Below are 15,640 nucleotides of genomic sequence, written 5' to 3'. Positions count from 1 at the left end.
CAACAATAATAACCAGCAATCCAGTCAACAGAAATCCCAGTGACAGATTTGAAATCAAGATAAAATCCAGAAACACCGACAACAAACAACGGACAGAAGCCAAGGGAATCTTTTCAGATTTGAAAGACTAATTAATGTTTAATCCTTAATATCTAAACCCGTATATCAGAATATTTATCAGGTGTATACTACTCTCTCTTTTAATTTCCAGCTCTTTTTTTTATATTTGTATTTATTTATTTTTTTGAAAGTTTTAATATTTTTCGGAATTTTTCTTTCTCTCTCTTCAATCTTCAGCCCTCTTTTTTCTCTATCTCCTCCTTCTCTCTTCTTCTCTCCTCTTTCTGTCTCTCCTCTCTTTTTAAAAATCTGATCAAGTCCCTTATTTATTTCACATCTCAAACCCTTTAATCAATTAATAAAACAACCACTTTCTCCTACCAAACCCACTACTACATAAAAAATACAATTATTATTTATTTAAACAACTTTTCTTGAGCCCCGCAATCCCACTATGTCTTGTTCCCCATGCTTACATTAAACAAATACATTATCCCCCCCCCCATTATGTCTTGTTCCCCATGCTTACATTAAACAAATACATTATTCCCCACCATTATATCTTGTCCCCCAATTATTGATTATTTTAATATTATTTTAATCCTAATTGACAGAGCACTCAAAATAAATAAATGTTCAAAATTTTAATTCCAAAAATACCCCTCTAACCTTACTGAAATTACCATTTTACCCCTGAACGTACTGCAAATTACCAAACTACCCCCATCAGCTATAACCAATTCACCTAATTAATTTCAACCAAAATACAACAAATATGACCAATTTCTAAACAATTTTCAACAACAAATTCAAACTAAATGATGAACAACAAAATAAACAACTAAAATTATTTTGATTGAACAATATTTTTTAACAACAAACAAACCTACTTTTAGATTCAACAACAACAACAACAAACAAGTATATTCAGATTTCTAAATTCAATAATCATTTGAACTTAAAATTAAATCTAACAACATTACAACCAACAATTTCTATATTAAAACTAAACAAGATCATGAAACAAACTGAAGAAATAATCAAAAATGATAATCAACAAACAAGAAGATCAAACTTATACTAATTTCGGATTCAAGAACAATCAAACAAAGTATGGACATAAATGAAAAGATTCAACAACAATAACAAGCAAGTTTTATTCAAATTCGAATTAAACTCGAATTAAGCTTAAACAAAACAAATAAACATATTCAAATCACTAAACTTCAAATAATCAATTGATCTTTTTAAATTAAATCCAACAAAATTATAACAAAGATACATTGAATCAAAAAATTAAAAACCAAAACATAACTTCACATTAAATCACTGAATTAAAAACGAACTTCAAACAAAATGAACACGAATTAAATCTATATTAAACAACAAATAACGGATTCAAGCGATTTAAACTAACACTCTTCTATATATAATGTAAATCCTCTTAAATTAATAAAACAAACTGAAAAATAATTAATTGAATCTTCAACTTAAATCTAGCAACATTATAATTAAGCTAATCAATTTCTACCTAAAAATAAACAAGAAAAATGAATGAAAAAAACTGAAAAAAATAAAAAAAAAACAATAAGCATGAAATTAATATCGAACATATCTAATTTTAGATCCGAAAATATCAAACAAAAATACGAAAGAAATAGAACTTAGAACAACTAACCGTAAATGACCAACGACGAACTCGAACGAATTTAAATGAAACCAACAAAACTTTGACATAAACGTACTTGAAGACGACGAAGCAACAAGCAGCATTCGAGGTGAAAGATGAAGAAGACGCAGCAGCGACGAGGTGAAACAGAAGCAGCAGCAGCTGGAGGTAGCTGAAGAAGACGCAGCAACGACGAGCTTGCAGCTCGTCCATGGTCAGCAGCGACGGAGGAGAAGACGACGCAGCAGCAGGAGGAGAAGAAGACGCAGCAGCAGTGGTGGCGGAGCAGCTGCGTCGGGCAGCAATGGTGGCGGAGCTGGAAGGAGCAGCTGCTCGACGAGCTTGACGCAGCCATGACAGCGAGGGTGAGATCTCATGGCTGTTTGGACGAGCTTGAAGACGATGAAGAAGAAGAAGCAGACGCGCAGCAGGGGCAGCCATGGGAGGTCGTTTGAGGTGAGGAAGAAGACGAAGTGTGTGTGTGTGTATACATTGCTGTGTATATGTGTGTATGTGTTGATGTGTGTGTGTGTGTGTGAAGGGGGGTGGTTGTGAGGGGGGTGGTCGTGGGGATGAGGGGGTAGGGCAGCAGCAACGGGGGGAAGCCATGGGAGGGGAGCTTGGGGTCTTTTTTTTGGAGAAGAAGAAGACAATGAAGGGGGTGGCAGATGGTTTTTGTTTTCTTTAGGGTTTTTTGGTTTTTCTTTGTTTTGTTTTGTTTTGTTTTGTGTAAGATAGGGGTGTTGGGTATTTGGGTTATGGATCGGGTCGACCCGGTTTGAAATGGACTGGGTCATGGGGAAGGTTGGGTATTTTTTGGGCCTATGGTTTGAAATTTGGAGAAGAGACCCAATTTCGATTTTCTTTAAATTTTTTGCTCTATTTTCTTCTATTTTCTAATTAATAAAACTAAAATTCTAAATTAAGTTATAAAATAAATTAACTTATCAAAAATACTAAATAATTCCCAATAACTATTATCGCACATTTAAATAGCAATTAACGATAAAATCGCACCATTTAAACGTTAAATGCTAAAATGCAACATATATTTTTTTTTTATGATTTTCTCATTTTTTATAAAACAAACTTAAATACTAAATGAAAATGCGACATATTTTATATTTTTATTAATTTAATCAAATAAACATGCACAGACAAAAATACAAATAATTATACAAAAATACCACAAAAATTCAAAAATTGCACACCAAGGAAAAATCATTTTATTTTGAATTTTTTGGGAGTAATTCTTTCATAGGGCAAAAATCACGTGCTTACATCTAACACAGAAGTTACTAATGCATGTATTTTGAATTTATACTTTTTTTAAATATCTATAAACTTATGTCCAAACTCCACACATTGAAAAATATATATGTTTTTTACTATTTAGTTTTTAAAATTTTATTACATTATAATTTTTAGTTCCATTTTTTGAATAAAAAATAATATTAAAAAGTTCAATTCATAAATAAAACTTAATTATAAACAATTTTTCGATAATTTTAAAATTTTAAACATTAATTCTTGGATAAGCAATTACGATACATGAGCATTTAAATTGTAAGAAATAAATATCACTCACAAACGTTATTAGTAAAATTTTACCAACCTAGACATCCATACAACACAATTAACGCAATTATGTATAAAAAGTCAATACAAACACAAGGCTACATATTAAGAACCAATACAACAGAATACTAAAATAACACCGTATAATAATTGATGATTGGCTATAATTACGTATTTTAGTCGATTATTACACTCTAATTTACTGTACTTTAGTTGAGTTTGCGCTTTAATCGCTAGTGTTTTGCACTAATTGTGTGTTTTATGCCTTGTAGGTGTGATTCCGAGCTATATAGATGTTATGGAATGAATTTAAGTGGTTTGGAGCTTTGAAGTCTGAGTAAGAGCTCAAAGAATTAAGTCGGGATCGCGTTCGGGGATCAATAGATGATAAAACAACAAAACGAAAACTCGAAGAGGCATATTGCGCACTGTCTAGTAAAATAGACATAACCTTTTGCTCAGAACTCCATTTGGGCTCCATAATATATGGTTGGAAAGATAACGCAGGGGGCTACAACTTTTATGTTTTACGTTTTTCTAAATTCCAAATGGAACAGGATGAAAAACTGCGGTTATGGTAGGACCACGGCAGAAGGCAGTCGCGGACAAATGAAGAACCTGAGAGGGTGTTTGGCCGCGGTTCCGGCGTAACCGCGGTGGAACCGCGGCAGGATGCGTAAATTTCAGGGACCAAAGTGCAAAACACGGGATTTTAAGCCCTAAACCCTATATTAAACCAAGGAAGCCGGCCAAGAAAAGGAATGGGACATATTTTTGACATAGATTTGACCTAAGGAGGCAAAGACACAATAGGAGCAAGGCTTGGGAATTCTTCTACAAGTTTTTTCTTTCCTCTTCCTATTTTTCATTGTTGGTTATGACTTTTAGTATTGTAGTTTTACATACTATTATGAATAGCTAATTTGTTATCTAGAGTTTTGATAGAACCTTTTGTAGGATAAATTCTTGTTATGTTTTTATATAATTGAGCCGTAGTATAATCTCTATTTGTTCAACTACGTTCTTATTGTAGTTAATTGAAGAGCTCTCAATTAGTTGTGGCTATTTAGTATGCATAACTAGGGAGAGAGTGCATATTTAGGTAATTATTGAACAACACCACTCCCAGAGTATATGAGGGATCAATAACCGAGGGTTTAAAGGCGGGATTAGGGATAACGAACCCTTGGGTGCGATCTGAAGTGAGCTGTATCAAAAGCCAGCTAGCGTAGCTCGGGAGAATGCGTCTGGTAAATTGTCGTGATTACTCGAGATAGATTTACGGTAATAAGAGTGCTCATGATCGGTAGAGAATATTTAGGCGAAATTATAGAAGACATAGCGGGAAGAATTCCGACAATTGGGGAAATCATAACTCTAGACCTCCTTAATCTTGTCTCTAACTCTTAGTATCTTTAGTTGTTAATTTATTATTTTAATTTATTAATCAATTAGTTAAACACAAGAATCTAAATATCTATAAGTTAGGAACTGTTCAAGCTTGTCTTCTTGGTGATAGTGAACAGCTGTAGCTAAGACTTAGTTCTCTATGGGATTCGACTCCGGACTTGTAAACCGGATTATATTTACAACAACCGCATTGTCCTTTTTATAAGGCATAGTTGGACGTGATCAAATTTTGGCGCCGTTGCCGGGGAACTAACGGTGTAGTTGTAGGTGTACATATTACTAGGTTTCAAGTTTGAACTTTTATTTTGATTTTTTTTCTTTTACTTGTTGATTAAAAAAAAACATGGCATCATGGAATTATGAAAGTTTTGATGTTGGTAATTCTACTTTTAATCCTCCTTATGCATATTGTGATGAAAACCACCCTTGGCAAAATTATCAAAATATTTCCGAGAGCGAGTTTTGTGCACCAACTCAATCTTATGTGTGGAATGTGTGTGATATGTGTGGTCACTTTCATGGTTGTGCATATATTTCTTATCTTCCTCCAACCCCTTATTATGATGATTTTATGTTTTCTTGTGAGGATAATAGGAACAAAGAACCTCGGGAAGTCGACCTAAAGAAGATCGAAGATATGTTAAAGTGTCTTATAGAACAACAAAGTAAAATACTGCTGCAGATAGAAAGGCAAGATGAAACTATTTACAACTTAGAGGCTCAAGTGAGTCAATTAGTTGAAGCTTTTAATGCTCAATGTGTCAATATTATGGATAGTAGCCAGGAGCAGTTTGCATTAGAGACGGAAATTGAGGTGCCAATGGAGGAGTCCAAAGTAGAACCCCAACACTCTAACCATCTAGAATTTGAGGATGCCGATGTTGAAGAAGTAATACTAGAGTCAACCAGGGACGTTGAAGATAAAAATTTAGTTGACTAGTGTTTTAGGTGTTGAGGAGGTCGAAAATCTTGAAGTTCATGTATTGGAACGTGTTGGACCTCATTCCAAACACTTCTCTACATTATGTTCGGACGGTGAAATGGGAATGGATCTTTACGAGCATAAAAAGGAGTCCAAGGAAGAGGTAGATGGGCCTTATATTTTGAAATTCTCAAGGCCGTCTAGGCAAGGTGACAATCCTCGGTCGAGAGCCAAAAAGTGCATAAGACCATCTAATTTTTGGCTCGCAAGAATTTGTACCGCCCCAAGAGCATAATCATAAGCTTGAAGCAAAACTTGGGGTGCGATTCATAAGTTCGAAGTGGAGGCAGAAAGTGATTCACGTCGTGCCGCGACGTTAAATCAAGCGCTTGTTGGGAGGCAACCTAACTTTATTGCTTTCTTTTATTTATTTTTTATTTTTTTAATTGTATTATTTTTGTAGTGTCAATTTTTTATTTTCTAGGAGCATGGAAAGCAAAGGTATTGGAAGGATGCAACAACAAACCAAATGGTTGGAACTAAGTGTGAGGTACCCGCACAAAGGACCAAGCTTGGGAGAAGTCTGAGTACCCCATGAGCTGTTAATGCTTCGGCTTTTGGCCTACCAGGGAGTTTCTTTTACCCTCTTATTAGTATGGTGTGCATTGGGGACAATGCACAATTTTAAGTGTGGGGTGAGGAGATTGTCTGGGTGACTTTCTATGCTATTTTAGTTGTGTTAGTTTAATTGAATAATTTTTTTTAAATTGAAAAGATTGGACTTTTCCCGACGATGGATCTATTAGATAATTTTCTTGAGGGATTTAAGTCTAAAGAAAAAGTACAAAAAAAATTTCTTTTGTTAGGTAGTGTAATAATTCCTCCTTGGTTTTTCTTTAAACCACGATTCTTTTCCAAGGGTTTTATTTGAACCGGGTGTAGTTATTTTTTTTGGGAGTAGGAGTCATTGTGTTGTGTTTTGAAGTGAAGCAATATCTCTTGACTTTGTTATGCCTTGAGAATAGTGAGTACTTTGGTTGTGACGCTTAGGCTCAGTTTTTGACTCTTGTAGAAGTACCTTAAATTGTATGATCTTAACTTTGCTTAACTGCTTTGACTAGAGTATCTTGATGATCCAATCTTGAGTGAGTCATGTGCCATGTGTGTGTAAGAATTTGTTATATTTTGTGCATTGCATTTGATGCCTAGAACTTGTCCCGTGTGTTTGCAAAGCGAAATATTAGTTTTATTCAGTCTAGGAAGTGATATAGACATTTTTTTGTTGAGCCAAATATGTATATTTTACCCACCTAATTGTTATGTATCGTAGTTAACCCCTTTGAGCCTGTAATCTTGTTTCTTTGGCAACCACATTACAAGCCTTACCCATTTATTTGAATTAACCATCTATTGAATCATTGTAACCTCTCATGAGCACTTGAATTGTTTATGAACTTTGTAAAAGTTAAAGTGTGGGATGGTTGGTTTGGCTTTTGAGTGGAACTAATGAAATAAGGAGAAAGAGTGCACTGATTTGAAAAGCAAGAGCCTCTTGAATTGAAAAAGAAAAAAAAATTGTATTGCTGTAAAAAAAATATATTCTTTGATAGTGGTGACTCTTGATATAATTGGGCTTAAATAATTTGGGAGTTGATGTATATTGATGTGAAGGTGGAGTTTGGCTTGACATAAGTATGAGGTTTGAATGTTAAAGTATATGTATTAAAGTGCTTAGGGAGGTGTAGTTACTCTTATATCTAAATGTATCATACCTGTCCCGTAGCCTAATTACAACCAAATAAAGTCCTAATTGATCCTAAATTGAATGAGCTCCATTAGTAGAGTAGTACACTACGGGCAAGCTTATGGTGCATCTTTTGTGGCATATGAATGTTATTTCTGAGAGTGAGTGAATTCTTTCTATCTTGAGTTCCTAAGTGTTCTTAAATTTTATTGTGTGGAACTACTCTCTTTTGTTGTGTGAGGGCACTTGATTCATGAAGGAAAGGTAATGTCAGTGACCTCTATGTTAGAGTAAGTAGGTGAATTGTGAATAATGCGTGGTACTTGTGAGTCAAATCTTGAGGTGAAGATGTTACGCTTTTGTGCTTAGTCTATTTTAAATACTCTTGGTGTGATGAGTTAGAAGAATTTGTTTAAAAAGGTCGTGTCTATAAAAAAAAAGTGTAGTTTGATTGCTCGAGGACGAGCAATGGTTTAAGTGTGGGGTGTTGGTGATAGGCTATAATTACGTATTTTAGTCGATTATTACACTCTAATTTACTGCACTTTAGTTGAGTTTGCGCTTTAATCGCTAGTGTTTTGCACTAATTGTGTGTTTTATGACTTGTAGGTGTGATTCCGAGCTATATAGATGTTATGGAATGAATTTAAGTGGTTTGGAACTTTGAAGTCTGAGTAAGAGCTCAAGGAATTAAGCCGAGATCGCGTTTGGGGATCAACGGATGATAAAACAACAAAACAAAAACTCGAAGAGACATATTGCGCACTGTCTAATAAAATAGACATAACCTTTTTCTCAGAACTCCATTTGGGCTCCATAATATATGGTTGGAAAGATAACGCAAAAAGCTACAACTTTTATGTTTTACGTTTTGTCCAAATTCCAAATGAAACAGGATGAAAAACCGCGGTTATGGTAGGAACGCGGCAGAAGGCAGTCGCGGACAAATGAAGAACCTGAGAGGGTGTTTGGCCGCGGTTCCGGCGTAACCGCGGTGGAACCGTGGCAGGATGCGTAAATTTCAGGGACCAAAGTGCAAAACATGGGATTTTAAGCCCTAAACCCTATATTAAACCAAGGAAGCCGGCCAAGAAAAGGAATGAGACATATTTTTGACATAGATTTGACCTAAGAAGGCAGAGACACAATAGGAGCAAGGCTTGGGAATTCTTCTACAAGTTTTTTCTTTCCTCTTCCTATTTTTCATTGTCGGTTATGACTTTTAGTATTGTAGTTTTACATACTATTATGAATAGCTAATTTGTTATCTAGAGTTTTGATAGAACCTTTTGTAGGATAAATTCTTGTTATGTTTTTATATAATTGAACCGTAGTATAATCTCTATTTGTTCAACTACGTTCTTATTGTAGTTAATTGAAGAGCTATCAATTAGTTGTGCCTATTTAGTATGCATAACTAGGGAGAGAGTGCATATTTAGGTAATTATTGAACAACACCACTCCCAGAGTATATGAGGGATCAATAACCGAGGGTTTAAAGGCGGGAGTAGGGATAACGAAGCCTTGGGTGCGATCTGAAGTGAGCTGTATCAAAAGCCAGCTAGCGTAGCTCGGGAGAGTGCGTCTAGTTAATTGTCGTGATTACTCGAGAGAGATTTACGGTAATAAGAGTGCTCATGATCGGTAGAGAATACTTAGGCGAAATTATAGAAGACATAGCGGGAAGGATTCCGACAATTGGGGAAATCATAACTCTAGACCTCCTTAATCTTGTCTCTAACTCTTAGTATCTTTAGTTGTTAATTTATTATTTTAATTTGTTAATCAATTAGTTAAACACAAGAATCTAAATATCTATAAGTTAGGAACTGTTCAAGCTTGTCTTCTTGGTGATAGTGAACAGCTGTAGCTAAGCCTTAGTTCTCTGAGAAAAAAGTTATGTCTATTTTACTAGACAGTGCACAATATGCCTCTTCGAGTTTTCGTTTTGTTGTTTTATCATCCGTTGATCCCCGAATGCGATCCCGGCTTAATTCCTTGAGCTCTTACTCAGACTTCAAAGCTCCAAACCACTTAAATTCATTCCATAACATCTATATAGCTCGGAATCACACCTACAAGGCATAAAACACACAATTAGTGCAAAACACTAGCGATTAAAGTGCAAACTCAACTAAAGTGCAGTAAATTAGAGTGTAATAATCGACTAAAATACGTAATTATAGCCTATCATCAATAATACTCTAGAAAATAAACTTTTCCAGAATTGCAATTTCTGAGTACCTTGAATTGCACTATCTCACCTAGCTAATCTACCAGCATTAAGAAGTTCGACAACGAAAAGAATGTTAGCAGTTTCACGACAAATATATATATTTTTAAAAATATTCATATAATTTAGATTTTACAAATACAGTTAAAATATTAAAAAAATCAGTAAATGTGCATTCAAGACATATCATGCACAGAGGAAAATAGATGAAGAAATTAATTGATGTATATGCATTAATTTGGTCCTAAGGATTTAAAACATGAAAACACAAAACACGTCAATGGAGCGTACTTTAATTGGATCGAGATTCAATATATATAGGGAACTAACTTGATAAGCTGCAACTGATTCCTATTCAAATTGAAAAACAAAGAGAGTTAGAATACCAAACATGCAACAGATTCCTATTGAAATTCAGAGACATTCGACAAGAAGTTTACTTGGTGAACGCTGATTCTCCAAAGCAAAGTAATGATTTTTTGCTTTTACAATTTTATTCAATATGGAATTATTATATGAAAGAATTATTTAGTTCTAAAGGGCTTAAAAGTCGGTCAATATTTAAAGGATATTTTTGTCATTCAACATTTAACGTTTTATTATTCGTGCTTTTATAATAATACTAGTCTCTATGTACGTGCCTCGCACGTAATACACCAATTGCTTATAGTGTTGACATAAGAATATGGATACTTGTTACTTGAAAAGTATTATTCATTATGAAAATATTAAAATCGTACGCTATTCTTTTAGCTATTTATACCATGATTAAATACTTTATTATCACTATTATTTTTTAGTTAATTATGGACGAATTAGGCAAGGAAGACTACTGTGAACATGTAAAATTGAGCCATATTAACTTGCTTCTTGTTGTTGGTTATTTAAGAACTACAAGATGAAGGAGAAACTTATGATCTTTAATTGGAATATGTCAACAATGTTAGTATTGGAGTTTATCGGCACATGTTACCATTCAGATTGTTATAATTTATTTATCACCATTCTTTTTACTTCTATTTTTTCTTTTCTCACATATGATATAAAGATTTCACTTTTAGCAGATTGGTTTTAATATATTATTTTTTAAATGAAACTACTGATCCTTCTCATAACATTAGTCTGTGTCTTAGTCTACTAAAAGCATAGGAAAGGAAGAGTCAACTCTTATGTTGCAAGGTTCCTCTCCAACCAAGTAATAAGCACTAAACTGAACTCTATAAGAATAGACAAGGTGATTTCTTACTACAAAGAAAAAGGCTGAGGATTTAAAATAGATAGAAAGGAATCCAATCTAAGCAAGCGTAGTGGAGGAAAAAAAAAATCCTAAAAGTAAGCAAGTAGTTGAATTAGTCCCCGCTAAAGTGGGGTTCCATAAATTCGTAGCCAGAAAAATATTTTTTTTTATTTTTTCTAAAAAGTATTTTATTAAATTTTGTATTTGACAAGAATGAATTTTTGGCGCTACTAGGCACATTATTTTCTAAATAAATAATGTGACAAATGTGAGAGATTGAGTGATAGATTTTGGCGCTACTAGGCACATTTGTGCAAACAAAAATGAATTTTTGTGTTACACCCAAGTTGAGGAAGGAGAAAAAACTATTTATCTTGGTGACTCAAGAACAACTTGCATTATTGGGAAAGGAAAAATTCTTCTCAAACTCACATCTGGTGAAACTCTAGTATTGAGTAATGTGTCGCATGTTCTTATTATCCAAACCAATTTGGTTTCAGTGGAATTATTAGGAAAAGTTAGAGTGAAAGTTTCCTTTGAAAATAACGAGGTCGTATTGACCAAAAATAATATTTTTGTGGGCAGTGGATATTACAATCATGACTTATTTGTGCTTAATATTTCTGATATTAGCAATGAAAATGTATTTCCTTCTTATATGGTTGAGTCTATTTCTTTATGGTATGCTAGACTAGGACATGTTAATGTCGCTTATATAAAGAAAATACAGTTAGTAGGATTAATATATGGTTTAGACTCAAATACTATTGATAAGTGTGAAATATGTGCTGAAGCTAAAAGCACTAAAAAGACTTATTTTCCTCTAAATAGAGAAACTGAATTATTATCCTTGATTCATACTGATTTAGGCGATTTAAAGCAGATTATGACTAGAGGTGGTAAAAGATATTATGTGACTTTTGTTGATGATCTTTTCAGATATACTAAGTTGTATTTACGTAGAAACAAAAATGATACCTTTAATGCTTTTATTTCTTATAAAATTGAGGTTGAAAATCAACTCAGTAAAAAAATCAAAAGAATTAGATCTGATAAAGGTAGAAAATATTTTTCTTTAAATACTTTTTTATTAAAAAGAATGGAACTATCCATGAAGTAACTCCGCCTTATTCACCTGGGTCTAATGAAGCTGCTAAAAGGAAAAACAGAACATTGAAAGAGATGATAAACTCCATGTTAGTTAGTTCTAATGCACGTGATAATTTGTGGGGTGAAGCTATATTATCTGCATGTCACTTACAAAATAGAATACCACATAGAAGAACTGGAAAAACTCCTTATAAATTATGAAAGAGTTATAAATCTAACTTGAAATATTTAAAAGTGTGGGGTGCCTTGGTAAAGTTCTTTTGCCTGAACCTAAAAAGAGAAAAATAAGTTCTAAAAATAGAGCTGATTGCAATGCTGAGGACTTGAAAAAGTGGGAAAAGAATGCTAAAGCCAAGAAATGGCTTGTGTATGGACTTGGTCCAGACGAGTACAGTAGAATTCAAAGTTGTACTACTGCTTATGAAATTTGGGACACTTTGCAAGTGGCTCACGAAGGAACTCTTCAAGTGAAGAGATCAAGAGGAACACTGATATACTCTCAATATGAGAATTTTACCATGAAGGAAGGAGAAACCATCCAAGAAATGTATACAAGGTTCACAACGCTAACAAATGAACTTAAGTCTCTTGGAAGGATTATCCTTGAATAAGACCAGGTTGAGAAAATTCTGACAAGGGTTTTGCCAGTTACTTGGGAAAGCAAAATCACTGCTATTCAGGAAGCAAAGAACATTGCTACTCTCAAGTTGGACGAGTTAATTGAAAATATCACTGCCTATGAACTTAGAAGGCAAACCATGAAGATGGATGCACCCAAGAAGGAAAGAAACCTGGCTCTCAAAATTGCTGAAGGTGCAGATCTAGAGGAGGATGAAATGGCTATGATCACGAGGGATTTCAAGAAATATCTAATGAGAGGAAAGGGTTCTTCAAGAGGTGCAACTTACAACAAACCAAGGGTCCCTGAAAAACAGACCAACGAGGGTTGTTACAAATGTGGTAAGCCTGACCACATGATCAAAAACTGTCCTCAATGGGAAATTGAATGAAAGAAAGAAAGGGTTGAACGAAGAAACAGGAAGAAGGAACAGGTTCATCCCAAGAAGAACAAAGGATCAACAAAGGCTATGGTTGTTGCTTGGGGAGAAAGCTTAGATGAGAATTCAGAATATGAAGATGGAGATGAATAAGCACTTATGGCCATTGGAGAATCAGATGATGAACCAGAGGCAAGCGTGATTCATCTCAAAGACAAGATTAAATTTTTGTCTAAAGAAAGGCTATCTGAGTTACATTTCATTGATAAATCTGAGGTCATAAACAATGAAAAGGAACAAGTGTTTAAGGAATGTGTAATCTTGAAAGCTAAGTGCAAAAATCTGGAACTCAGGGCTAGTAAAAGTGATAGTAAAAATGCTGAGTTGAAGAACCAGGTTCTTGACACCACTGCGTTAGAGCTTAAATTTGAAAATTTAAAACTGAAATTAGGAATAGGTAAAAAGAAAGCTAATCACATACATCTCACCTTAAAGAAAATCTAGGAAAAATGAAAGATAAGTTGTACAAAAAGGATGGGCAGATAAGAGCCCTAAAAGAAGATCTAGGCAAGGTTAAACATGAACTAGACAGAACTAGCAAGTGGAATAAGTCATCTTATGCACTATCATGGTTACAAGAACACCATAGCAGCAACAAGAGAGGACTTAGCTACGAGACTCTTGCACCTAAGTGGGATCCCAAAAGCAAGTACATCAAACTTCCTGAGAACAAAATCTGCACACATTGTGAAAGTAAATGTAATACAAAAGAAAAGGCGAATCAAAAGAACAAAACTTTTGTTACAGGAAAAGGTAGGCTACCAGCAAGCAATCCCTTCGAGTACAATGCTCTGGCTTTGCAGATAGGAGATGGGATATAATTTGCTTTCAGAAATCCCTTCGAAATCACTGCAGTGAACAATATCGCTTTCCTGATGTTCCTTCATTTTTGAAGTACGTGCACAATCAGGTACGTGTGGCACACTCTTATTGTGATATTGTCATTGGAGTATGAAAGAATGTTACAGCAATGCAATAGATTTTGATGATGGCTATATCTTTGGTAGTACGCCTTCTGTGCTTATTTTCCTCACTTTGACTTAATCAAACAAGTAAACCCAGCAAGCAACGAAGTCAAGAGAAAGAGACAGATTAAAGGCATGTAAAAATGTGGAGCTTAACTGCCGGAGCATTTTTAAATGACGAAACACAGCAGCATATACCGAAGCAGGAGGCCATGAATCACCTGCGAGATCGAGAGCTCCACCAGAATTTCGTTTCTCAGTGAGGAAGTCCGGCTATTGAACGGCCGGGAGAGTAGTGATTGGCTGGAAAAGATGGTGGTTGGTGGAAGCTCTTGAATGTCCGACAAAATGTTTCTTGGAAGAGAGTAAAAGGGGAGTAAGGGTTAGAGAGAAAAAATGGGGAAGAAAGGGGACTCGGGGAGTTTATAAGACGTTTCGGACGGCTATTCGTTGGAATTTATAGAGTCCCCGTCGGAAAACACTTATCTCAGTAAGTATGATGTGGCTAGCCATCCAAAAGTTATTATATTTTTATACATTTTGGACGGTTTAAAACAATAGATAATTTATGTATTTAATAAATGTCCATCGGCTAGCCGCCTGAAAAAGTTGCGCTAAGATTTTCCCTCAAACTGGCGCCACAAGTCTTCTGGTGGATTCCGAGGACTTCCATCGGCAACGTAGTATTTCTTGTCGTTGGAATTTTGTCGGTTTTCCGACAGATCTTTGACCATACGAAATTAGATAAATTCTAGTAGTAGTGTATGCTTTGGCAACTGGCCTCATAAATAGGAAGGCATACAACAACAGAAGTTGACACAAAGTAAAGGCAACGAGAAGTATAGCAATCCATGCCAATCTGTGATAATTATGGAGGAGGAATTCAAAGATAAGGGTTTATAGGTATTCTTTTGTGAAGTTTGTGTGAAAATGATAAATCAATGCTAATACATCACTATGTTGGTATTACTAAAGTATACTTGGATGTTGATAAGAAATCCTTACGGTGAGATTAGAATATCACATTTTATTTAAGGAAATCAAGATCATATCATTCGAGTTGTGATTGGTCCAGCAATAGCACTTGTTACTGGTCCATCCACATTACAGCCGTCAACAACATCAAGCAATTCAAACAAACTCTAGACTGGTGTTAAATTCATAATCATTCTCAACACAAGAACGCTTCCCTTTAGCAAGTAAATCTTTTCCATTTCTTTTAAAATCTGTGTTTTAAATGCAAATTTATAGAAACGCGGATGACACTGATATAGAATACAACTTTTAACCTAATGACCAAAAAATAAATAATAGGAGTATTGGATAAATACAACGAAGATATTTAAGCATCCATGAAAAAAAAATTAAAATTTTAACAATATTTTTTGTGTAGACCAGTATTTGAAATTCACACACTTGACTAATTCAGGTTCATGTCAGGTCAAGAGGTAAAACACTCTTTATCTAAAGGTTCTCAATTTGGAAAGCTTGAACACAAAATCTCTAGCTAAGGTAAAAGGTTCCAGTATCCTATCACACAGAATATCAACTGTTCTATCACACCTGTGGATGGTAAGTGATGATGTCCATCTCATTGAAGAAGTATTAGGCATGTGCCTAATAAGAGTTTTCTTTGGTTTGGTAGCCAACCTTG

Source organism: Nicotiana sylvestris, chromosome 5, assembly GCF_000393655.2.
Source record: "Nicotiana sylvestris chromosome 5, ASM39365v2, whole genome shotgun sequence".
In the NCBI taxonomy this organism is placed as follows: domain Eukaryota; kingdom Viridiplantae; phylum Streptophyta; class Magnoliopsida; order Solanales; family Solanaceae; genus Nicotiana; species Nicotiana sylvestris.
The sequence above is the reverse complement of the archived record's forward strand: the minus strand, read 5'-3'. Positions refer to the sequence as shown.